The 25,600-nt window shown below is 45.2% G+C and overlaps 1 protein-coding gene and 1 long non-coding RNA gene across 4 annotated transcripts in view; one reads left to right on the top strand and one right to left on the bottom strand.

Annotated features, from left to right (window-relative positions):
- C37H2orf88 (chromosome 37 C2orf88 homolog) overlaps positions 1–25,600 on the bottom strand; it is a 106,527-nt gene that overhangs the window by 25,883 nt on the left and 55,044 nt on the right. The window contains exons 1-4 of one of the 3 annotated variants that reach the window (XM_049106532.1): positions 23,372–23,417; positions 22,589–22,625; positions 22,056–22,257; positions 1,380–1,589 (exon numbers count right to left, since the gene is read on the bottom strand). The gene's annotated coding sequence lies outside the window, so the exon portion shown is untranslated. Of the gene's footprint in view, positions 1–1,379; positions 1,590–22,055; positions 22,258–22,588; positions 22,626–23,141; positions 23,157–23,371; positions 23,418–25,600 lie in introns of those variants that run through there. The other 2 variants (XM_049106533.1, XR_004812477.2) reach the window with 2 other exon arrangements.
- On the top strand, positions 858–10,203 carry LOC112656751 (uncharacterized). The gene is made up of 4 exons (XR_003134663.3): positions 858–2,137; positions 2,549–2,689; positions 2,911–4,906; positions 5,602–10,203. It is a non-coding gene; the product is annotated as an uncharacterized LOC112656751 (long non-coding RNA).

The following is a 25,600-nucleotide window of genomic DNA, read 5'->3' as shown; positions in this document are numbered from 1 at the left end:
CCGGGGCCGCTGGCAGAGGGGGGAGATGGCCGGAGGGACCCTGGGCTTTTGGGGGACCCGAGCCTGCACCTGGGAGCCACCCCCCCACCCTCCTGTTGACTTTTAAAAGCGGGAAAAGCAAGTGACAGGGAAGAGGCAGGGGCCTGGGGGTGGCTCCTCCCCGGGAGGCCATGGGTGCCCAGCAGGTGCAGAGCCGGGGGTGGGGGGGAAGCGACCCAGGGCACAGGGGGCTCCTCCCTGGGGGGCCCTGCATGCCCTGCAGGTGCAGAAGGTGGGGGGGACCCGGGGCACAGGGGGGCTTGGGACACGGGAAGCCGGCGGCCCCAGACCCCCTCCTCTTGGGGACCCCATCCTGCTGGTCCCCCAGGGCTTCTGTTGCCCGGCTGTCAGCCTCTCTCCTGGGCCCCCTGCCGCCCCTGCACGGCCGGCCTGGCACCTGCCAGTGGGGACCGGGACAGGCCCATCTGCCCCCCACCCTGATCCCGTGGCCACCTGGCCTGGCCCGGCCACTGCATCCTCCCTGATGCTCGTGGGAGCGTCGCTTCTGTGAAAGTCAGTGGAAAGCTGCGTCGGTAGCTGTGGGGTGAGTGGGGGCAGCCATGACGAACACCCACCATGTGGAGGGACCTGGAGGGTATGACACTGAGTGAAGTCAGTTGGAGAAGGACAATCATCGTATGGTCTCACTTATACGGAGAATATAAGAAATAGTGAAAGGGATTATAGGGGGAAGGAGGGAACCTGAGTGGGAGACATCAGTGAGGGAGACACAGCATGAGAGACTCCTCACTCTGGGAAACGCACACGGGGTAGTGGAAGGGGAGGTGGGTGGGGGGACGGGGTGACTGGCTGACGGGCCCTGCGGGGGCACTGGACGGGATGAGCCCTGGGTGATATGCTCTATGCTGGCAAATTGAGCTCCGATAAAAAAAATACAAAAAAAATATGACGAAATGGAAAAGAAAAGGTAACTGCCTATGGTAGAACCTGCATTTGAACCCAGGCCTGAGTCAAAGTCTCAGTTGTCCGCACACGGTAGCCTATTGAACCCGGCTGTGGTTCCAGGCGGCAGTCTTCCCATCCGACCTCTAACCCATCAACGCTGACAGCTGGGCCCCACGGCCAGAATTACCTTCACTGAAATCTCTCCTAAAAATGCTCCCCTGTGCCCAACTGAAGAAAGCTCCAGAGGAATCCTCTGATGCCTCTATCAGACCTTAAGTCTGTTTTTTACTTACTATTGACAGATCTCGAGCAAGGTTCCTAAATAGTCACCTTGGTTATTTTCCTGATATTTTGTTACGTGAACATGGGGACGTTTTCCTTCCAGTTTTCCTGATGGAGAAGAAAACAAGAGCCACAGCAGCTCACTGCCTTACCTCCGTAACCATAAAAGTCGTAGTGGAGATTCTAGTAGAATTTGTTTCTTTCAAGCGGTTGCCTTTGTGGCTCTCTTAGCAATTCTTTTGTCTTTTCCAAAGCTTCTTTTCATAGAATTTTAACAAGTTTCTCTTTCATGGACATTCCACATTCAGGGCTTATTTCCTTCCAAAGACTTTCACTCCGTCTCTTCCCAGCTGCTTCACAGCCTAGAGTTGAGGAGAACAATACTCTGCTTAAACCAAGTGTTTTCGTACAACCAATGCATGTGTGACCGATTTTTAAAGAGTTCTGATACTAGAATAAACAATTCACTCATGTTACAACTCAGATTTTCAGGGAAAAGGCCTTCTTTATTTCCGAAGACCTATCCTGCTTACTCTCCATCCCACTAGGTGACAGGGGGACCAAAGAGTTTCGGGAGGTAAACACGTGTGCTCCGTTAGGCATCTTGACCCAGAGATATCCTCTGGATTTTTATTATTATTATTATTTATTTATTCATGAGAGACACAGAGAGAGAGGCAGAGACCCAGGCAGAGGGAGAAGCAGGCTCCATGCAGGGAGCCTGACGCAGGACTCGATCCCAGGACTCCGGGGTCACACCCTGGGCTGGAGGCGGTGCCAAACTGCTGGGCCCCCCGGGCCACCCTATCCTCTGGATTTAAATCCTATGTCTTCTGCACTGGAAGGGAGCATCCTGGGCAGCAGGGAGTTTGAGGAAACTTGGTTAATAAGGCCATCAATTATGGACCCGGTAAGATGTCGGCCAAAAATAAAGGCCTTGGTTTTGGAATAGTTGAACTGAAACCGTTTTCAGTTTTTTTCTTTCTTTCTTTCTTTCTTTCTTTCTTTCTTTCTTTCTTTCTTTCTTTCTTTCTTCTTTCTTTCTTTTTCTGGCTGTGATTAGAGTAGAACTAATAGTCTTCTTTAAAAAAAGGAAAGATTTTATTTACTTATTTGAGAGAGAGAGAGAGACAGAGAGTGGGGGGGCGGGGGGTGGAGGGGAAGGAGGAGGACAAGCTGGCTCTGCACGAACCCCACGTGGGGCTTGATCTCAAGACCTTGGGATCACGATCTGAGATGAAATCAAGGGTTGGATGCTTGATGGCCTGAGCCCCTCAGGTTCCTGGTTTTGAATAATAAACTCATATCAATCTGATTATAGGTTTTTTCTTTTTGACGGCTCAGTGAAAAAAAAAAGACCTGTTTGTCCAAGAGTAAATCCAGACCCATTCCTATTACACTGTGTCGGCAAATAATTTTCTCACGTAACGAGGACACCTGCACTGTGCCGTGCTGCTTCTGCGTAAGCATCTGTCATGGGGCGGGGGTTCTCCGGGTTGGACTCTTACATTTTATCTCATAACCCAACTTATATTGTTTTATACTGAGTCTAACAGATCTCTAAAGGACATGACGAAAGTAAAAAAAAAAAAAGGAATGAGGAATGATCACAGCTGCTATTGTCCACTTGCTCTTGGTTTCAATTAGATCGTCCAGATTTATTTATTTACTTATTTTTTTTAGATCGTCCAGATTTAGACGTGATGGGATTGTAGGCCTCGGAAGCCCAGATGTGGTGTTTCGAAAAAATAAACCCTGCAGGACGTTAGGTGGACCGTCCACTGGATTGCTGGGTGTGCCGCGGGGAGAGCGCCAGAAATGCCTCCTACGGACTGTGCGGGCCACGTTTTGGGTTCGGCCATATGGGGCCACCCGTGCGGGGCTGACAAGGCAATAGAAGGGGTATGGCCATTGCTCTGCGTCCAGCCTTCCTTCAAGTACTGTCACTGCTACTGAACTTAGGGGAGGCTTCTTGTCAAGAGCAGCTACAATTCAGATCCTCCTGCACAGCTGGCACCGCTGCTGGGCGCCTCGGGGAGGGTCGCTGCTGCCCCCCCCCCTCCCGGGGCCTCAGGCGACAATGGGGAGGCGGGACATGTGGCCTATTTCGGAGTTACCCCTGCCTGGAAAAGACCAGCCTGAGAACACGACCCTTATGAAAACAGAAGATGGTTTAGGGGCTCAGAAAACCACGGAGGACAGATCAGATGGTTTCCCCTCTCACTTGCCGTCACTCTTCGCCATGCGTGTATATTTTGAGGAGGAAAAGGAAGCTTAATTTAATTATGAATCAAGAGAACTGAAGTAAAGCCCCGGTTGTGTCCCTAAATAATGGGGAAGCTTTAAAAGTCTGCAAGTCTCCTAGAAGCTCTCTGCTTCTCTAGAAGTCGAAGCCAACTGCAGTTACGTTTTCGTGTCCTTCACGTGCCACTACTTTAGTATTTTCTTAGGTTTCACCGGAGACTGTAAGTGATTGACCGGGAGCGAAATCAATTCTCTAACTATTGGTCCTTTTAGGCTTAAAGCGAGGGGAGGCGCCCGGCTGCTCGGTCCGCAGAGCACGCGCCGAACGGGCCGTGAGTTCCAGCCCTCGGTGGGACGGGAGAGCTGAAGAGAAAGAAGAGATTAAACGGAATAAAAAAATCAGCGTGTCTTCCAAAGAGAAAACTTGTTAACGGTTTTCATATATTTCCTTTCACTCTTTCATATATTTTGCAGTAAATATCCATACACTCGGGATACATACAGGGAGCAGCTCGTACTGCCTCGGTTCTATAGCAGGGCCTGGATCTCAGGTCACATTCTATAGTGTCAACTTTTTCGATAGTTATTGACTACGAACTTACAGAATTTAACCAAAAGCAACCAGGGCTTCTTCCAGAGCCTGTGCCATCAAGGCAGATGGGAGAAGCTGGGCGGGCACAGAGCCCGGCGATAGGGACCGGCGATAGGTTCCGGCGTCTGCAGGCGGTTCCTGACCGACCCTGTCGTCAACCCACCCGAAGCCTCGGGTGTTCGCAAAGCAGCTGAATTTAAGAAACAGGAGCTGAACAGGCCCGGCGGCCTGGGATCGAAACCACTGGGATCGTGGGCAAAGCAGGCCCACGAGGAGAGCAAGTACCTCCTGCCCGGCCCTGGGAGCTCACGAGTCCGCCTTTAAGGCCGATCCGGGACCACGTGGCCGCCGCCTCTCAGCCCTGGTCTCCGCCCTAAGCTGAGTTGGACATTAAAAGAAAGGGTCTAAAAAATAAATAAATAAATAAATAAATAAATAAATAAATAAATAAATAAAATAAATATAAAATAAAATAATAAAATAAAAGGTCTAATAAAGTCTTATGTGCAGGGAGGCCCGGGTCCGTAGATGGCTCCAGTCTGGCGCTGCCCAGGCTCTCAGGGCTCCACGACCGAGGCCCGTAGGGCCAAGGCCTGCCGTCCACAGTGGGTTTTTGCACCTGCACCTCGCCCGTCCTCCGGCACCGCCTCCTCCACCCAGAAGGGCCCGGGCCCGGGCCTCAAGGGCCAGCGGGGCCTCGAAGGAGCGGCCCCTCCCGGCCACATGTGTCGCGACTGCGAGCTCTAGCAGCCCTGCTTCCCGGATCCGGACCGGCTCGGCCCGACTGTGGCGAGACGGAGACTGCAGACACTGAGTCCAAACGGTTCAGCCCACGACCAAAAGGTGACTATTTTATCTCACAAAAGTGATGGGGGGTGGTTTACAGACGTGAGACCATAGCAGCTCAGCATGACAGACACCTCCAGAAGTTGCCTGAACCCTTCGGAGGCCTCGGCCTTCCGGGCCACAGGTGCACAGGTGCCCGGGCCAGGCCAGGCCAGGCCGCGAGGGCTCCTCGGGCGGGCACAGCTCCCGTACAAACCCAGACAACTGGTGCCACGTGGGTGGAGGCCCATCCGGCTCCCCCTGGCTCCCCGGGCGGGGGAAGCCCCGAGCTCAGCCCCTTCTCTGGCTCCCTTGGGCCCCCAGGCTCCACCCGGGCCTCCCCTCCCCCGGGCCCTAAGGAGCCCCGCATGTCCTCGCCCGGTCCCAGCAGGTCTCCACCGTGGCCGCAGGCTCCCAGGGGTGGCCTCAGGGCCAGAGTCGCAGGCCCTGCCCCTGGCCTCGCACCTGCCCCCCCCCCCCCCCCCCCCGCACCGTGTTGCTCACTGCTGGGAGAGGGCTGCTTCTGCAGAAATGCACATTTTATATAGTTCAGACCTCAATCACGTATTTCAAATAATTTCCCCTAAGCTACTATTTCCTTTCTTAAAGTTTTTATGGAAGCACAATATTCCCTCCCTTTAGGTTGATGTTTGATCCTTTGCAAATGGATTAAAATTTTAAATTATATACGTCATTTTTTTCCTTTTTCATAGCTTCGCAGTGCTGTCTTGGTGAATCAAGAAGATCAACAGCAAGAAGATAAACCTCTTCAGTGATAATACAAGACCAGTGGCTCATCTCAGGAATTTCCAATTTTATCAACAATGTTAAAAATAATGTGATTACAGTTTGTGATAAAACTCGTCTAAAATATATAAATAAGCATACAGAATTATAAAAACAAATTCTTACAGTTTCCTGTTAAATAGGTGAAACAGTTTGAAAATTGAAACACAGTTTCAATTTGTGGAAAAAATAGTACATCACCAACTTTTTTATTTATTTATTTATTTATTTATTTATTTATTTATTTATTTAGTTTTTTTAATAATAAATTTATTTTTTTATTGGTGTTCAATTTACGTCACCAAATTTTTTAAATGAAACTGCTTGTTTGAAGGTCTGCACACATTCTAAAATGTAGATTAATCTCTGCTAAAACCCCCTGATATTTAGAGTCTTATGTATTAAGTCTTGTATATTATTATCACTATCCTTCTAATAGTGTTGACTTTCTAAGTTCCAGAGATGTGGAGAAATAATCTAGAGGTGGGTTTTTAGATTTCTTATTATTCTAGTCCCATTAATTAGATTCCCCCCGCAATGGATATAGCTTTCTCTTCTCTCAATCATGCATACTTATTTAAAAAATACAATTAAAAAATAAAAAAACCAGGACACCCGGGTGGTTCAGTGGTTGAGCATCTGCCTTTCCCTTAAGGCGTGATTCCAGGGTCCCCAGATGGGAGTCCTGCGTTGGGCTCCCTGCATGGAGCCTGCTTCTCCCTCTGCCTGTGTCTCTGCCTCTGTGTCTCTCTTGAGAAAATAAAATCTTAAAAAATAAATAAATAAAAATAAAAAATAAAAAAACCAAGCTAAACAAAAATCCTGTAGAATCCATTCTTCCCTCAGAACGTCAGTCATAAATAGCTGTAGGGGATTATATCCTCCATAATCTTTTTACTCTGACTGGTCAATTTGCCTCTTCCGTAAGGAATGATGTTAACGCCTTCCCGTGTAGCCCTGCAAACCTTCCTCGTACACAAGCATTCTGATACATGGCATACCAGGGAGTGTGTGGGGGTGGGTACAGAATTTAGGTGGTCCAACAACGAGATCGAATTATATACACTTCTCTAAATTAACATTTTCATACCAAACAGTATCATGAAAATCTCTTCAACTCAACGAGCATAGGAAAAAAAAAATAGTAATTTTGAATACAGTTGCGTGAGGCCTTGGGCAACTTAAAAAAACCGTGATTTAGTTTTCTTCCCCGTAAAATTACCACCGCTTATCTCATCGGGCCGTTGTGAGGATCAAATGTACGGAGTCGTTGACCTGAGGGCATCTGCTTTGTTTTCAGTCTTTAGTACAAACGATGCTACAACACTCAGATCATATGTGTATCTCAGCTAGCAGTGATTTTTATTTTCATGGGATAGATTTCTAAGAGTGAGAAAGGAAAATATATTATTAATTTCAGTGGATAATCCATATTTCTTTTCAAAAAAGCTGGAACCATGAACATTTCCCCATGCACATCCCTGTCTCGATAGCCAAAGTTCTTTCCACTTTCCATTTTTGCTGATCTAATGGCTCTGCAGTGAGATATCATTGTTATTTTATTTGCATTTCCCTACCTCCTAGCAAGGTTGAGGGGGAGTCCATGTTTATTGGTCTCCTGGATTTGCTTTATCTAAATCTCATTTGCCCATTTTTTTCTTTTTGGCTTTTCAGGTTTTTATCTATTTGTAAGCACATTTTATATAGTTTAGATCTCTATTGTGTATTTCAATCTCCCCCAAGGTATTATTTCCTTCTTTAAACTTTTTATGGAAGCACAATATTCACTTCCTTTAGGGTGATGTTTGTTCCTTTGCAAATGGATTAGAATTTTAAATTATGTATGTCTTTTTTTTTTTTTTCATAGCTTCTCAGTGCTGTCTTGGTTAATCAACAGCTTGAGGGATATTTCTGTGCATATGAAACCTATTATTTCTTCCTTCTTTTCTTTAATCAATCTGGAACTTACTTTGAAATACTCTTTTCCAGATGAATTGGGTATTTGGTCAGCACCATTTAAAAAATAATCCACCTTTCCTCTTTTAACTGAAATACCATTTTTGTTATATGTCAAATATCCACATGTACCAGGATCTATTTCTGAGCTCTCTCTATTCTTTCCTCTGACTTGTCTCTTTTTAAGCCAAAACCAAAGCCAATATAAGGAGGTTGGGATATGCTTTAATCTTGTAAGACAAGTCATTCCTCACTAGTGTTATTTACACTCATTATCTCATACAACCCTTAAGATTATTATATCCAATTCCTCCCAGATATTAGTCAAATTTAGGTTAGAAATGGATTATATTAGCTTAGTTTTGGGGTAATTCATGTCGTTTTAGTATTATATCTATCTAAAAACATTGATATTTTTATGTAACATTTTATTGATTTTTTTAGATGGTCCTTTGGGGTTTTTTTTTTCTCTTTTATAACTTGTTCCTAGTAGCGAAAAAAAAAATAATTTATTTTTATTTATACAACTTAGGTCAATTTTGACATCAGTATTCCAATAAATGTCCTAAATCTTCCTCATTGTCCAAGCTGTCCTCATTCTCATCAGACACCCTCACTTCCCACTTCATGAAGAAAATTGAGGTTATCAGCTTTCCAGACTCCTGTTGTGCATAATCACTTGTGTTCATAATCATTATTCACAGTTTTTCCTCCATTCTTAAAGGATGAAATTTGTTTTCTTCTGTTCAAGTCCAGGGTCTATTGGCTCCAACTCCTTCGGCTTCCTTGAGGACCGGGCTCCGTTACTTATGCCACCTTCTCTCCTGCATCTTCCATCTCTGCTTCTGGTTTCTTTTCCTCGGTCTCTTCTCTGTTAAATTCCTCTTTTCTGTTGTGAAGAGGCTCCTCTAATGATCCTGGCCTGATTCTACTGCCATTCAGCCATTTCCAATGATCAGAAATACATAATTCTGATTGACAGTTCTCCTATCCTCCCTTAACTTTGGCTAAAACTATGGCTCTGTCAGCTTTGAGTGAGAAGGACAGACAAGGTGTCTGGCTCCCAGATACCCTCCTCATCCTCTTTCTATCTTTCTATCTTTTCTGTATTTGGGGGCAAATGCACTGGGGAGGGGAGAGAGAAAAATGTTTTTTTCTTTGGGGAGAATTGCAGTCCTTCTGTGGCTACCACCAGGGGGCCATCAATGTACTGTGGGGACCGCATATTCATTCAAAAGCTGGCCTTCTCTTCTAGTGCTTGAAAGGCTTCTGAGGAAAGCCCTGGACGCGGGTCTCAGGTGGAAGTTCTGCCCATAGGTGTGTATCTCTTCTTCACTCCCCGTCAGCTCCCTCATAGGCGGTCCACCTCATTGCCTGGAGGGGTCCTAGTCCTTGCCCAGATGGCCACAGTATACTACAACTTCTCTCCGGGAGTGGAGTTTATTTCTCCAACTCTTGAATCTAGAGTCAATGGTGTAACTTGCTTAGGCCAGAGGAACATAAGAAAATGTGACACTGGGGGTTTGTGAGGATGATACAAGTTATACTGCTATTGCACAGCAAAACTCAGCCCTAGGCTGTAAGCAAGAGATACTCCTAAAGCAATGCAATTCAGTAAAGATAAAAATGAAAGGATGAGCAAATATGAACACAAAGAAAGCATGGGCCATGGTTTTAATATCAGTGAATATAGAATTCAAAGCAAAAAGCGATTTAAAAGACTTCAATGCTAAAGGTAAAAATTCACAAGGAAGATCAGAAATGAATATCTATACACCAAATAACTTAGCAATAGCTCTCATGAAGTAAAAACTATACAATATACAAAGAGAAACAGAAACACACTAAAAATAGGACACTTCCACATACTTTCCAATCCAACACAGGTCAAGTGGTCAAAAAAAAAAAAGATATAGGAAGATGGAAATAACCACAGAAACAAAGAAGATTAATAAGTTACTTTGCACAACACTATAAAAACAAATAAACCTGGATGAAATGGATAATTTTCCAGAAAAAGAATCAACCAAAACTTGCCCCAGCAGATTTAGAAATTCTACAGAGCTCAATTTCCATTGAAATAGATAAATTAGATCATAGTAGCATAAGTATAGCTAAGAATACCAAGGTTAAACACTTCAAGGTAATAGTAAAATTGTGTGTTAGAATTGAGGGAAATCCTAAAGAAATGGTTGTAAACTAATTGTTGCTTATATATGTCGCAAATATCTATTCTACTCCCACAAGTACGTTGTCTTATTTCACAAAGGAATCTTTAGAGAACAGGTAATTCTAATACTATTTAAACTGTCTCAGATCTGAGAAAAATTAAAACTTCCAGATCATTTTTATAAATTATAACATTTATATTAAAACCTGATGTATTGTAAAAAAAGATAATCAATTTTACTGTTGAATATCGACAAAAATAAAATTTTAACAAACTACATTACAAAAATAATGAATCATAATCAAATGGGGATCCTCCTCCGCCACTTACACAAAATTGGCTCAATTGTACAAAATATATTGATGTATTTTAGCATAGTAATAAATCCTTGGAGAAAAATTGTTTTCATGTACATGGTTATTGGAAAGGAATTTGATGAAAACTTTCTTTATATATTTATACATATTTTATATCACCCCAAGGCTGGCGTATTTCCTAATGCAGAAACACTGGAGATGTTCCTCCTAAAGTCAGGAAATAGAGAGATCCCCCAATCACCACTACTACTTCATACTGTCTAATTGATTGCCTAATACCTCCAATTCCACAGATAATTAAAGGTATAACAGTTGGGAAAAATAAAAACTACTTCTATGTTTGTAGATGGTATGATTGTACCATCTTGGGTTTTCCAAGAGATGGCAAATGAAAATGATGGCAGAAACATTCAGCAAGTTTCCAGGGAGACAGGGAACCTGAAGGACTCCATAAAAATCTGCTTTTTGCTCCCTCTTCCTGCTTCTGTTCTTGCTAGGACTAAACTCTCCACCCCACGTCACTCATGCCTTGTAAAGAGCATAATCCTCCTTGTAAGGGGCAAGGAGTTAATGGTTCCGTAGGATAAATAACTTCTAGAGAAGGACCAGGTGAGATTGACCGGAGGGAGTTATCCTATGCACATTGCAGACTCCTGGAGCTGGGCGTCTCAACACCAAGACCCCCTGGCCCCAAGGAATAACACCTGGACCCTGGTCTTTGTTCTGGCCAGTTCCTGGATGCCTGAGAAGTCATGTACATGTGCGTGAGAACTCTATCCTCAATAAAAATCCCAGATCTCGGGATCCCTGGGTGGCGCAGCGGTTTGGCGCCTGCCTTTGGCCCAGGGCGCGATCCTGGAGACCCAGGATCGAATCCCACATCGGGCTCCCGGTGCATGGAGCCTGCTTCTCCCTCTGCCTGTGTCTCTGCCTCTCTCTCTCTCTGTGACTATCATAAATAAATAAAAATTAAAAAAAAAAATCCCAGATCTCAAGCAAAGGTGAGATCCCCTCCTTTCCTCTCTGAGTCTCTTGGACACTTGCTCTGTTATCTGCTCTTTTTAGATCTTCAATAAACTCTGCTTTTACCTCCTACTCACTCCCATTTAATTTCCATTCTGCATGAAGCCAAGGACCCTTTTGGCTAGTCCTGTGGGACCCCCTCCAGGTCCTCAGACCCAGCCTACCAGCGTCCAGCAGAATATGAACTTATTAATAAAGAGTAATTAATTAACATACAGAATTAATATACACATGTACAAAATTGACTTAGAAATAATGGACGAGTAAACCCCATTTCAACAACAAAATCCAAAATAATCAAGGGATATTTACTAAGAACTATGCAGAACCTAAAAGAGAATTGTTCTAATATAAAGGATATAAAAGTTAATTTGGACAAATGTAAAGATATGCTGTGTTTTTTTGATAGGAAGATTCGATATCATGAAGCAGTGGGTTATGCTTATAAATTACCAAGGAACAATAATAATAGAAACACAGATGCTTTTATGGAGCTAGATAAACCAATTTTAAAGTTCTTGTGAAAAAATAAATGAACAAAGAAAAATAGCCCGGAAAATTCTGATAGAAGGCGATAAGGTTACTACCCTTCCCAGATACTGAAACAGGCTACAGTAATTACAATCACTGGGCATTAGTGGTTCTAAGTGTAGACTTCAGGGGAAGAAAGGGGACTAGGGGACCCTAAGTTCACTTGTCCTCTGGATACAACTAGATAAGATTCAGGTAAGCGTAAATAACCCAGGAAACAACCCGAAAACTGGCATAGCAAGCTCTCCACAGCTAAATATACAGAAGGGACTGCATGGAAGGGGGCAAGAGGGGCACAGATGTGGCCCAGAGCTAACAGACTCCAGGGAGCGTCTGCAGGCGGAGGGGGCTGTGGGCACAGAGAGGGGGGAGAAATTCTCACAGGACTCTCCACAACATTTGGCTTTGAACATAAGAGGGACCAAATTTCTTGTGAGTTCTCACAATCAGCAGGACTTAAAACCTGGAACTTTAATAATTAATGGCTTGGCTTTTGGAGAGCCAAGAAAATAAGAGAAAATTCAGTCCCCTCCCTTAAAGACACAGTACAACAAACAGCCCCATAAAGATACAATATAGAGGCAGAAATGTGAAAAACAGCTAGGATATATAAGAGGGAGCTGTGTTTACTAAGCCCAGAGAATTTGCTGGAGGGACAAGAATCTTTGGGAGACTTCTCCAGGAGAAAAGGAGCTGGCAGGTGCTATTTCCCTCCTGTGCACCCCAGCATAAACACCAACACTGCAGACACCCCCTACCTAATGAGGTATCAATGTACCTGCCCCCCCGAGTTCTCCTGTGGACACGCCAGCTCCACGCGAGGCTTCAGCTCCAGGTCCCCTCCCACAGCAGATCATTGTTAATGATCCCCATGTCCTACACCCTCAAACCCCTCTGACTCCACCTCTCCAATACGCTCTTGGCCGCGGCCTATCCAAAATGGTTTCACAAGCCGAGTAATGAGCAAGCATCTCTGACAGGGGCCAGTGCAACTCCAAAGTGACTCCATCCCTGGAGAGAGGAAAAGACCACACACGACCATCAGATTCAGACCCCAGCAGCAGGCTGGGGGCAGCTGATCTGACTACAGGCCCCACCTATCAACGAACATTTCTCAGGGGACAACACGGGGAAAACCCCTACAGTTTGATGCTACTGCATCCCTGGCTAATGCCTGACCTAACTCAACTTAAGCCCAAGAAGGCCCCAGATTGGCCTACTATCACCACAGGAATAAAACCTTGCCCATAATAGGCAAAGAGAACCATTGCAGATGACCACACTGAAGGCAAATGCACATCACCATGATACTAGAGCACATGCAGCACACCTAGGAGACACCCCTAAAGTGCAGGTTCTGGTGAATAGGAGACATCACACTGCATGGCACTACCGGACCTCTTCTTCATAAGGTTACAGCTTTCAAGACCAGGAGACATAGCTGACTCTTCTATCACACAGAAACAGACACAGAGAATTAGACAAAAGGAGGAGACAGGGGACCATATCCCAAATGAAAGAACAGGACAAAATCACAGCAAGACAGCTGAATGAAACAGAGATAAGTAATACACCTGATAGAGAATTTAAAGTAATGGTCATAAAGATATTCATAGGGCTCGAGAAAAGAGTGGAGAACTTCAGTGAGACCCTTAATAAAGAGACCAAAAACATAAAAAAGAACCAGAGATGAAGAACTCAATAAATGAAATAAGCAATACATTAGAAATAGTAGAGACTAGAGGAATCCCTAAATAGTAGAGACTAGAGGAAGCAGAAGAATGGATCAGAGACGTGGAAAATAGAGTAACGGAAAGCAGTCATACTGAATAGGTGAAAGAAAAAAAAGTGAAACTAAACTTGGGGAACTCAGTGACACCATCAAGCTTAATAAAATTCAAATTATAGATATTCCAGAAGGAAAAGAGAGAGAAAAGGGGACAGAAGATTTATTTAAAGAAATAATAGCTAAAAACTTCCTGAATCTGGGGAAGAAGACAGAAATCCAGACCCAGGATGCACAGAGAGCCTTTAGCAAAACAACCCAAAAAGGTCTATACTAAGACACATAGTAAATTAAAATGGCAAGAATAGTGATAGAGAATTTAAAAAGCAATGAGAAAAGAAAACAGTTATATACAAGGCAAACCCCATAAGGCTATCAGCTGATTTTTCAGCAGAAACTTTGCAGGCCAAAAGAAAGCGGCATGATGGGAAGCCCCGGTGGCGCAGCGGATTAGCGCCGCCTGCAGCCCAGGGCGTGATCCTGGAGACCCTGGATCGAGTCCCACGTCAGGCTCTCTGTATGGAGCCTGCTTCTCCCTCTGCCTGTGTCTCTGCCTCTCTCTCTCTCTGTCTCTATGAATAAATAAGTAAAATCTTTAAAAAAAAAAAAGAAAAAAGAAAGCGGCATGATATAGTCATTGTGCTAAAAGGAAAAAACCCTGCGGCCAAGAATGCTCTATCCAACAAGGTGATCATTCAGAATAGGAAAAGAGATAGTTTCCCAGACAAACAAAAGTTAAAGGAATTCTTGACTGCTAAACCAGCCCTATAAGGAATGTTAAAGGGGACTCTTTGAGGGAAAAGGAAAGACCATAAGTAGGAAAAAAATTAGAAAGCACAAAAAGGAGTTAAAAATCAGTCAAGGGAATCACAAAATAAAAGATTGCCGGGGATCCCTAGGTGGCTCAGTGGTTTAGCGCCTGCCTTTGGCTCAGGCGTGATCCTGGGGTCCCCGGATCGAGTCCCACGTCAGGCTCCCTGCATGGAGCCGGCTTCTCCCTCTGTCTGTGTCTCTGCCTCTCTCTCTCTCTGTCTCTCTCTCTCTGTCTCTCATGAATAAATAAATAAAATCTTTAAAAAAGAAAGATTGCAAAGTATGACACCATATACCTAAAATGTGGGAGAAAGGGGAGTAAAGAATGGGCTCAAACTTAAGTGACCATCGACTTAATACAGACTGCTATATGCAGAAGATGTTATATACAAACCAAATGGTAACCACAAATCAAAAACCAGTGATGTGCACTGAGTGTTGTTATACAAACTGATAAATTATTGAACACTACATCTGAAACTAGTGATGTACCATATGTTGGCTAATTGAATTTAAATTAAAAAAAAAACGGTCCTAGAAATGCAAAAAAATAAAGAGCAAGGAATCCAAGTATATCACTACAGAAAGCCAACTAATTGTGAGAGAAGAGAGCAAGAGAAGAAAGTAATGGAGAAAAACTATGAACACAGTCAATGAAACAAGTAACAAAATGGCAGTGTGTACATACTATCAACTATTACTTTGAATGTAAATGGACTAAACACTCCACAATTAAAAGACATAGGGCAACAAAGAGATTAAAAAAAAAACCAACCCAGCTGTGTGCCCCGTACAAGAGACTCATTTCAGACCTAAAGTCACCTGAAGATTGAAAGTGAAGGGATAGAGAAGCATTTTTCATACAAATGGATGTGAAAAAGAAAGCTGGGGTAGCAGGACTTATATTGGACAAAGTAGGCTTTTAAAAAAGACTGTACCAAGAGAAAAAGAAGGACACTATATAGACTTTGAAACAAAGACTGTAACAAGAAACAAAGAAGGATACTATATAACCATAAAGGGAACAATCTAACAAGAATATATAATAAGTGTAGGGATCCCTGGGTGGCGCAGCGGTTTGGCGCCTGCCTTTGGCCCAGGGCGCGATCCTGGAGACCCAGGATCGAATCCCACATCGGGCTCCCGGTGCATGGAGCCTGCTTCTCCCTCTGCCTGTGTCTCTGCCTCTCTCTCTCTCTCTGTGTGACTATCATAAATAAATAAAAATTAATATATATATATATATAATAAGTGTAAATATTTATGAACCCAACATAGGAACACTCAAACACATAAGACAGTTAATAACAAACCCAAAGGCAGTAATCAATAGTAACACAATAATAGTAGGGGACTTTAACACCCTACTTATATCAATGGATAGATTATCCAAAAAGAAAATCAACAAGGCAACTGGTTTTGAATGACACTTTGGACCAGATGGATCTAATAGATATATTCAGGACACACCATCCTAAGACAGCAGAATACACAATCTTTTCAAGAATCCACGCAACACTCTCCAAAATAGATCACATATGAGGCCACAAAATAAGTCTTAGCAAATTAAAAAAAAAAAAACAACAAAACAAAGTCATATTGTGCATCTTTTCTGACCATAATGCTATGAAACTAGAAATCAGTCATTATTTTAAAAAATCTAGAAATAGAACAAATACATGGAGGTGAAATAATATGCTATAAAATAATGAATGAGTCAACCAAGGAATCAGAGGAAATAAAAAAATACATGCACACAAGTGAAAATGAAAACACAATAGTCCAAAATCTTTGGGATGCAGCAAAATCTGTTCTAAGAGGGAAGTTTTTTTTAAAATTTATGTATGTATGCATGTATGGTTTATTTATTTATTTATTTATTTATTTATTTATTTATTTTAGCGAGAGAGCAGAGGGAGGAACAGAAGAAGAGGGAGAGGGAGAGAGAGAGAATCTCCAGCAGACTCCACACTGAGTGCAGAGCCTGATGTGGGGTTCAATCCCAGGACCCTGAGATCATGACCTGAGTCAAAACCAAGAGTCAGACATTTAACTGACTGAGCCAACAAGGCACCCTTATAGGGAAGTTTACCACAATACAAACAAATCTCAAATGAACAATCCAACCTTACAGCTAAAGGAGCTAGAAAAAAAATAAACAAAACTCCAGACCAGTGGAAGGAAGGAAATAATAAACATTAGAACAAAAAATAAGTGACATATAAACTAAAAAAATGATACAAGAGATCAATAAAACCAGGAGTTGGTTTGTAAAGATCAACAAAATTAATAAACCGTTAGCCAGATACATAGAGAGAGAGGCAGAGTGAGAAGTCAAATAAACAAAATCAGATGAAAGAGGAGAAATAACAACTGACACCATAGAAATACAAAGGATTGTAAGAGAGTATTACAAAAAATTATATGCCAACAAATTGGACAACCTAGAAGAAATGGATAAATTCCAGTCATTGAAATGCAAAAAATAAAGAGAAATTGAATCAGGAAGAAGTAGAAAGTTTGAACAGACCAATTACCAGCAATAAATTTAATCAGCCATCAAAAAACCTCTTCACAAACAAAAGTCCAGGGCTGGACAGCTTTCCAGATGAATATTCCCAAATATTTAAAGCAGAGTTAGGGTGCCTGGCTGGCTTAGTTGGTAGAGCATAATTTCAAAGTTGTGAGTTCAAGCCCCATGGAGCCTACTTAAAAATTTTAAAAAATGTATTCTTCTTAAACTATTCCAAAAAATAGAAGAGTAAAGAAAACTTCCAAATTTATTCTATGAGATCAGCATGACCCTGACACCAAAGCCAGATAAAGACACTACAAAAAAGAGAAGTACAGGCCAATATCTCTGATGAATATCGATGCAAAAATCCTGAACAAAATATTAGCAAACTGAATCCCGCACTACATTAAATGTCATTCATCATGATCAAGTGGAATTTATTCCCAGGATGCAAAGGTGATACTGATATTCACAAATCAATCAACATGATACATCACATCAACAAGAGAAAGGATAAAAACTATATGATGGGGATGCCTGGGTGGCTCAATGGTTGAGCCCCTGCCTTTGGCTCGGGCGTGATCCTAGGGTCCTGGGATTGAGTCCCTGCATCAGGCTCCCTGCACGGAGCCTGCTTCTCCCTCTGCCTGTGTCTCTGCCTCTCTCTCTTTGTGTCTCTTATGAATAAATAAATAAAATCTTTTTAAAAATCCTTATATGATCATTTCAATAGATGGTCAAAAAGCATTTAACAAAGGACAGCATCCATTCATGATAAAAACCCTCCACAAAGTAGCTTTAGAGGGAACATACCTCAACATAATAAAAGCCATATATGAAAAACCCCCAGCTACCATTTTACTTAATGGTGAAAAACTAGAACTTTGCCCCTAAGATCAGGAACAAGACAAGGATGTCGACTCTAACCATTTTTATTCAACATAGTATTGGAAATTCTAGCCACAGCAATCAGACAAGAAAAAGGAATAAAAAGTGTTCAAGTTGGTACGGAAGAAGTGAAACTTCCACTATTTGCAGATGACATGATGCTGTATATGGAAAACCCTAGAAACTCCACTGAAAAACTACTAGAACTGATAGATGAATTCAGTAAGACTGCAGGATATAAAATCGATGTAATAGGAAGCAACAGCAAGAGAAATTAAGAAAACAATTCCATTTGCAAGTGCACCAAAAAATCCCTAAGGATAAACTTAACCAAACAGATGAAAGGTCTATACTCTAAAAACTATAAAACATTGATAAAAGAAATTGGAGACGACAAAAACAAATGGAAAGACATTCCATGTTCATGGGATAGAAAAACAAATATTGATTTTTTAAAAGAATTTATTTTTAAGTAATCTCTATACCCAATGCGTGACTCAAACCTGCAACCTCGAGATCAAGAGTTGCATGTTCTACTGACTGAGCCAGCCAGGCGCCCCATTACTGTTAAAATGTCCACACTACTCAAAACAATCTATGGATTTAATACAATCCCTATCAAAACATGAACAGCATTTTTTACAGAAAAAACTATCCTAAAATTTGTATGGAACTACAAAAGACCCTAATAGCCACAGTGATCTTGAAAAAAGAAAACAAACAACCAAACCCCAAAACACTGGAGGCATCACAATCCCAGATTTCAAGTTATATGACAAAGCTGCAGTAATCAAAACAGTATGGCACCGAAACAAAAACAGACACATAAAATAAAATAAAAGCCTCAATTGGATGGTCAAATAATCTTCCATAAAGGAGACAAGAACATACAATGGGTAAAAGACAGTTTCTTCAATAAATGGTGTTGGGAAAACCGAAGAGCTACACTCCAAGGTAGCTGAAACGGAGCACTTTCTTACAGCACACACAAAAATAACCTCAAAATACATTTCTTTTTCAGGAAAAAGAACACAAATAGTCACTAAACATATGAGACAATGTCAAACCTCACTGGTAAAAACACAAATGAATATTACACCGAGATATAGGATTGTTTGTAAAATCAAAAAGATTGGAGCATAAGGATCCAGCAGTAGGGGACGGCTTGAATAAATCATGGGGGATTTCTACAATAGGAAACTTTGCATCTGCAAGAAACAGTCAGGAACATCTCTATCAACTACTGACTTGGAAACATCTCCAGGATAAATCTTCATGTTAAAAAACCGTAAAGAAGGGACACCTGGGTGGCTCAGGAGGTTGAGCATCTGCCTTTGGCTCAGGGCGTGATCCTGGGGTCCCGGGATCAAGTCCCACGTGGGGCTCCCTGCGAGGAGCCTGCTTCTCTGCCTGTGTCTGTCTCTAATGAATAAATAAATAAAATCCTAAAAAATAAAAACAGTAAAGAATAATAACAGTATATATTTTAAGTTCTCCTATGTAAGATGGCCAGGAAAACAACACCACTCCTACCTGCATAAGGAAACACCGCGAGGACAAAACACAAGTAGAAATAATAATCTGTAGCAGCTGGAGGGAAAGGGTGAAAAGGCATGGGTACGAATGGGACTTCAATGTAATCTTTTTATTTTGATAAATATCATGAATATTTTGACATTTGGATCAAAAAGTTAAGACTAATAAAAATGGGATGTTTTCTTAGGATTTGGTGCCGATTTTTTTTTTTTTTTTTTTTGGTGCCGATTTTTAGAGCAAAGGATAAACTAGCAAAGTAACATGGTGTTAGCAAAGGAAATTGCAAATCTTGTACTTCCGATTTGCCAATTTTTTATTAGGGTACCTTATTTTTTAGTGGAACTTGAAAACTAAAAAAAAAAAAAAAAAAAAAGAACAATGGAGTCCTTTGCATCTGGACCGAGGAAATGACAGGAATACAAGCTCTTGCTCTCCAAGAAAGACTTCGGACTCCGAAGGGAGGCCAGAGCTCAGCACGTGGCTACTGAGAACAGCACGAGTCCCACGTAATACAGAGTATGGTTCACTCGCTCTAGTGCCTGGGAAGGCTTCCTGGGACACTAAGGACCCGCCAGAGCCAGAGGGTGACTAGGAGCTTGTTGGGGGGGGTCCCCAAGAGGAGGGAGCGGGTGTCCCAGCATGTTTAGAAAACTATGAAAGTTCAGTGTGGCTTTTCTTTTCCTACAAGATAAATTTCAAATTCCTTGGCCTCCAAGCAGCAGAGGCAACTTGCCTGAGGCCTGCACAGCCTCTTGGTCACCTGAGGCCTGGACGCCCTCCTGCCACCCGAGGCCTGCACAGCCTGTCCGTCACCTGAGGCCTGGACCCCCTCCTGCCACCCGAGGCCGGATGCTCTCCTGCCACCCGAGGCCTGGACCCCCTCCTGCCACCCGAGGCTGGACACCCTCCTGCCACCCGAGGCCTGCAGCAGCCTGTCCGTCACCTGAGGCCTAGACGCCCTCCTGCCACCTGAGGCTGGACGTCCTCCTGCCACCTGAGGCCTGGACCCCCTCCTGCCACCGGAGGCCTGCACAGCCTCTCCGTCACCCGAGGCCTGGACCCCTTCCTGCCACCCGAGGCCTGGACCCCCTCCTGCCACCCGAGGCTGGACACCCTCCTGCCACCCAAGGCCTGCAAGCCTCTCCATCACCCAAGGCCTAGACGCCCTCCTGCCACCCGAGGCCTGGCCGTGGCAGTGTGGCAGGAACCAGGAGGCTGCAGGCTGGTCAGGGGAGTCTCCTGGCAGATGGGGTGACCCGCGCAGGGTGGCCCCCCTCTTGACAGCCTCCCGGGAGCTCCTGGGGTGGGGCGGCCTGCAGTGGCACTGAAGGCCGAGCTCACCGGAGGGTAGCAGGGCTGTGGCGCAGAGAGAAGCCTGCCCCGGGGCCACTGCACCGACTGCACGTTGCAGGGCGAGGCCCGAGCGGGGTCGGTCGTGTTCCCGCCCCGAGGGCCCTTTGTCCTTTTTCTGGTCGAGGTGTAGCGAGCGCAGGCCCCCCGGTGCCGGGCGAGGAGGCAGCGGCTGCTCCCAGGCTGGGCCCCGCCACGTGGCCCTTGCCCTCCCCGACACAGCTGTCGCTATTATTTTTTAAAGATTTCATGTATTTATGCGTGAGAGACACAGAGAGAGACGCGGGGACCCAGGCGGAGGGAGCAGCAGGCTCCTCGCGGGGAGCCCCACGGGGGACTCGAACCCAGGACCCGGGGTCACGGCCTGGGCCGGAGGCCGCGCTCACCCCGAGCCCCCGGCGCCCCATCAGGGACCCGGCAGGGTCCCTTTGCTCAAAGTCCCTGCTCGTCGCGTTTAAAAGGGACCTGAAGGTCCTTCACGTGGTCTCGGCGCTCGGGTCCGGGTCCTGTCCGAGGCCTTCCCCCCGCCCCCGGGCTGGCGGGCACCCCCCGCCCTGGGCACTGCCCCCCCCCGCCCCGCCTCTGCCCGGGCCTGCTCCCCCCATCCCCAGGTAGGATGGTCTGCAGGGGGAGGGCGGGGGGGGGAGCGGCCTGCAGGGAGGAGGGGGGAGGAGGGGTCTGCAGAGGGGAAGGGGAAGAGGGGACGGGGGGGGGGGGGGGGGGCGGCCTGCGGGGGGGCGGGGGAGGGAGTGCAGCCTGCAGGGGGGCGGGGGGTGGGGCTGCAGGGGCCATGCACGGGGTGGGTGGGGGGGAACCTGCTGCCGGGGAAGCTGCCCTGGGCCGGGGGGTCAGGCGGGGGTCAGGGGGGTCGGGCCGTGGGAAGTGCGGGGCTGTGCGGCCCTGGGCCCCCTTGGCCTCCCGGGCCTTGGAGCAGCTGCTCGTCCCCCCCCCCCCCCCCGAAGGCCCCTCCCTGGGGCGCGACCCCGGGGCTCAGAGCCGCCACTTCCCGGGTCCCCGAGCCGCTGGCCGCGGAGCCTGGCCCAAGCCCTGGCGCAGGGGGCGCTGCCTGCATCGGCGCCGGCGCGGGCTCTCCGGGAGGACAGCCGACCGCTCAAAGGTCCTGGGGCACCGAGGGGGGCACGGGGGGCTCAGCGGCGGAGGCGGCCTTGGCCCAGGCCGTGACCCGGGCCCCAGGATCGAGCCCCGCATCGGGCTCCCTGCGAGGAGCCTGCTTCCCCCTCGGCCTGGGTCTCGGCCTCTCTCTCTCTCCTCTCTGCAACTATCCTGAATGGATAAATAAAATCTTTAAAAAGGAAAAAAAGTCATTAAAAAAAAAAATCCGGAAGCCCCGGACTGCAGACACGAATATTCCATTATGGTCAAACATCTGTGCAGCTATATTTAACCAGGGACAAAACTAGCCATATTCGGCTTGTTGCCTCAATCACTAAAAAGCAGAATGTTTAGTATTAAGGGTCCCCTGCCGAGGGCCGTACCTTGAAGCCGGAATCCAAATAACCCGAGACAGGTGTGTCCACAAGCGTGCAGCCCCGGACCCCGGGCTCGGGAAGGTGGCCGGCTCCCAGGCCCTCGCCTCTCGCAGTCGCCAGGCAGCCCTGGACTAGCTCACAAGTGCACTTCTCACCCAGTGATCAGTATTGCGATGACACACAAGCCACCTCCCCGGTTTTCCTGCTCCTGTTTCGTTAAAGGCAAGAGACTCGGGTCAACGTTACTGAGGCCGCTACACGGTGCCAGCGTACTTCCCGGGCAGAGAGGATCAGACCGTTGTTTTCTAGGTCTAGGAGTATTTAGGAGAGTCTGAGAGCTACAGATTCCACTTGTTCTTAATTCCTTGGAGGCCGGTGTAAACGTTGTCCAGGGAGCAGCATGATGCATGATGGATCTGAGACTCACTGTCTTTCAAGTTTTTATATTGATTTACAAAAAAAAAAAAAAAAAAAAAGAAAAAAGAAAAAAGAAAAGAAAAAAAAAACCCAATACTGCAATTCATTTAACTTAAACTTACTTTAAAAATATTTAGCAGATTCCGAGGATTTGAAAACCTATAAGGCAAACAAAGACATCATAAACCTAGAACCTAGAACTCCAAGGTTTTACTGTTTGTGTTGATGGTAGTAAGGTGGTCAGTAATGCAAAAAATAAAAGGTAGGAGTACGGTCAGCCCTTTTCCCAAACGAAGCTCTTTCTGCTACATGTGCCCAGTCATTCACTGGACGGGTTTCCACCAACTGGACTCCACGCATCCAAAAACACACATATCTTTTCCTCCAAGCAGCCATGCTACTAATAACCTCATTTTTGTTAAAAGTGACCTCACATTCCCAGTCCTTTAGACTTAAAATCCTGGAGCTATGATGGCCTCCTCCCCTAGATTTTCTCCGTGTCTAATAACCAGATCTTGTTTCTTATTTCTTCTGTTCTGTCTCCCGCCGAGCCATCCTATTAATGTTTCCGTGCATCACTTTATTCTATTTGCCAGTCCATTCTCTCTCTCTCCCTCCCTCCCTCCCTCCCTCCCTCCCATTTTTCAGTCTGAAATTAGGAAGATCCACTCTTACCCCCTCACCACCTAATAAGGTGGCTCCAGTCACCCCGTGCCCTCTTCCCAATTCCTGGCACCAGCCGGCTTGGCTCCCTGCTTCCCTCTGCTCCTCTCTAAATATTCATTCCTGCCTCTAAACCTGGTTCATCTGAACTGCCCTTAATGCTTTTCGTGTCTAATCATCCCCTAAAACTCTTCTAAGTTCCTGCTTCCTGCCTGGAGCTCTCCCCTCTTCCTCAGACTTACACCATAGAAAGCCGCTGCTATAGCATCTCTCAGGAACATGTCAGCTGGCATCCCCGTATGTTCTAGAATGTAGTCAGTCAAGAACCCTAAGTCATAATGAGCCCTGATACTCGTACAGGCCTTACTCTGCCCTGAACCCAACCTAAATACCTGCGTGTGTTGCGTTCGGTCACCCACAGAACCTCGAGCACTACATGTGCTCACGAGCCCTATTTTCCCAGCGAGGAGTCAGGGCACAGGAGCTAAATAACTTGCCCGAGGTCGCACAGTAGAGGCAGTGTTGGGACTCAAACTCAGACACACCAGTTCCAGAATTCACGATCTTAGCCACTAATCCTTAAAATAGGCTCCTTTCTGGGGTCCCCAGGGGCTCAGCAGCTGAGTGCCTGCCTTTAGCCCAGGCTGTGACCCTGGGGTCCCGGGATCGAGTCCCACGTCGGGCTCCCTGCAGGGAGCCTGCTTCTCCCTCTGCCTGTGTCTCTGCCTCTCTCTGTGTCTCTCATGAATAAATAAATAAAATTTAAAAAGAAAAAAAAGGTTTCTTCTAGTTTTAAATTTCCTGCACATTTAACTGAAGAGAACCAAGAAGGGGAGAGATTCAGTAACCAACTCAAAGTTACAGGAAGCGACCTTTCTCGGTGGTAGGCCGTGACCGCCCCCCCCCCCCCCAGCAGGCCCCTGAGTGATGCGCGAGAGCTGCCCGGTGACAGGGACCTCGTGGGAATGTCTACTGTGCAAACAAAACAAAGAGCCCGCGTTGGGATCTGTGTCTGTCGCCTGCTCCTCTGCACCCCGGAGTGAAACCTGAGTCCTGCGGTGGCGGTGGGGTCGCTGAGCAGGGCACTGGCTGGCTAGGAGGCCGCCCAGGGACCCTGCCTTAACCGCCGAGCGCTGCAAGGGCAGCTGCCGGGGCTTTGCATGGTTCGGACCCGCCGAGGATGCCAGCGCCTGTCCAACCCCGGGGAGCTCGCTAAGTGTTGGGAGAGAGTAAGTCTTTCAAGACCAGTGTGGGTTAGCACGGCAGGCACTTGCGGAAGCAGTAACAAGCCTCCCGAGTCTTTCGTGTTTGTCCTTAAAATAAAATATATATATAGAGAGACACATCATGACCAAAAAATATAATTCATGTCAGGAATATATGTGTGTGCACGTACCTACATGTATACATTTAAAAATACGTAGCCTAGGGATCCCTGGGTGGTGCAGCGGTTTGGCGCCTGCCTTTGGCCCAGGGCGCGATCCTGGAGACCCGGGATCGAATCCCACATCGGGCTCCCGGTGCATGGAGCCTGCTTCTCCCTCGGCCTATATCTCTGCCTCTCTCTCTCTCTCTGTGACTATCATAAATAAATAAAAAAAATTGAAAAAAAAATATTTAAAAATACGTAGCCTAACACACACACACACACACAAATAAATAAAAATACATAGCCTAGCGTTTTATTAATTTCACATAAATTGTAGAAATTTACATTTTTTAATTTTTCACTCTTACTTTGTTTTTAGATTCCATGTTCTTATAATAAGTCATTTTAAAATGACTTATTTCCTTCCCACTTATGGATAAGTCTTTCCAATCATAAACATGAAATATCCCTCCATTATTTGTAAACTATAATAGAATTTTGTGACTTATTTGTGACCCTTAAAGAATTTTATTTTTTTAAAGATTTGTTTATGATAGACAGAGAGAGAGAGAGAGAGAGAGAGAGAGAGGCAGAGACACAGGAGGAGGGAGAAGCAGGCTCCATGCCGGGAGCCCAACACGAGACTTGATCCCGGGACTCCAGGATTGCGCCTGGGCCAAAGGCAGGTGCTAAACCGCTGAGCCACCCTGGGATCCCCAAAGAATTTTAAGGAATACATTTTTTTTTATGCTTTCATTCATTGTTGATTTAAGTAGGGGGACTTATTAATGTTTTTGTTATTGTTGTGTTATCTTATTTTCTAATTGTTGGAAAGAGGAACACTGTAAATTTTTATATGTTAATTGCCTATTCCACTTCTCATTTCTCTTTTATTTATTTAAGTTATTTAGTTCCAGGCTTGTTTTCCATTAGCCAGGACTACAGTGTTCTGTGTTGATAATGAGGATCTCTATCTTATTCCTAAGTGAAAAGAAATGCTTCTAAAGTTTTTCCATTAATATGATTCTTGCCGTAGATTTCCCTAATCAGAGTAAGGGAATTCCCTTCCCTTTCTAGTTTTCTTAAGAGCTTTATATCATAT

This window comes from Canis lupus, chromosome 37 (genome assembly GCF_003254725.2).
Source record: "Canis lupus dingo isolate Sandy chromosome 37, ASM325472v2, whole genome shotgun sequence".
NCBI classification, from domain to species: Eukaryota; Metazoa; Chordata; class Mammalia; order Carnivora; family Canidae; genus Canis; species Canis lupus.
The sequence above is the reverse complement of the archived record's forward strand: the minus strand, read 5'-3'. Positions and strand labels throughout refer to the sequence as shown.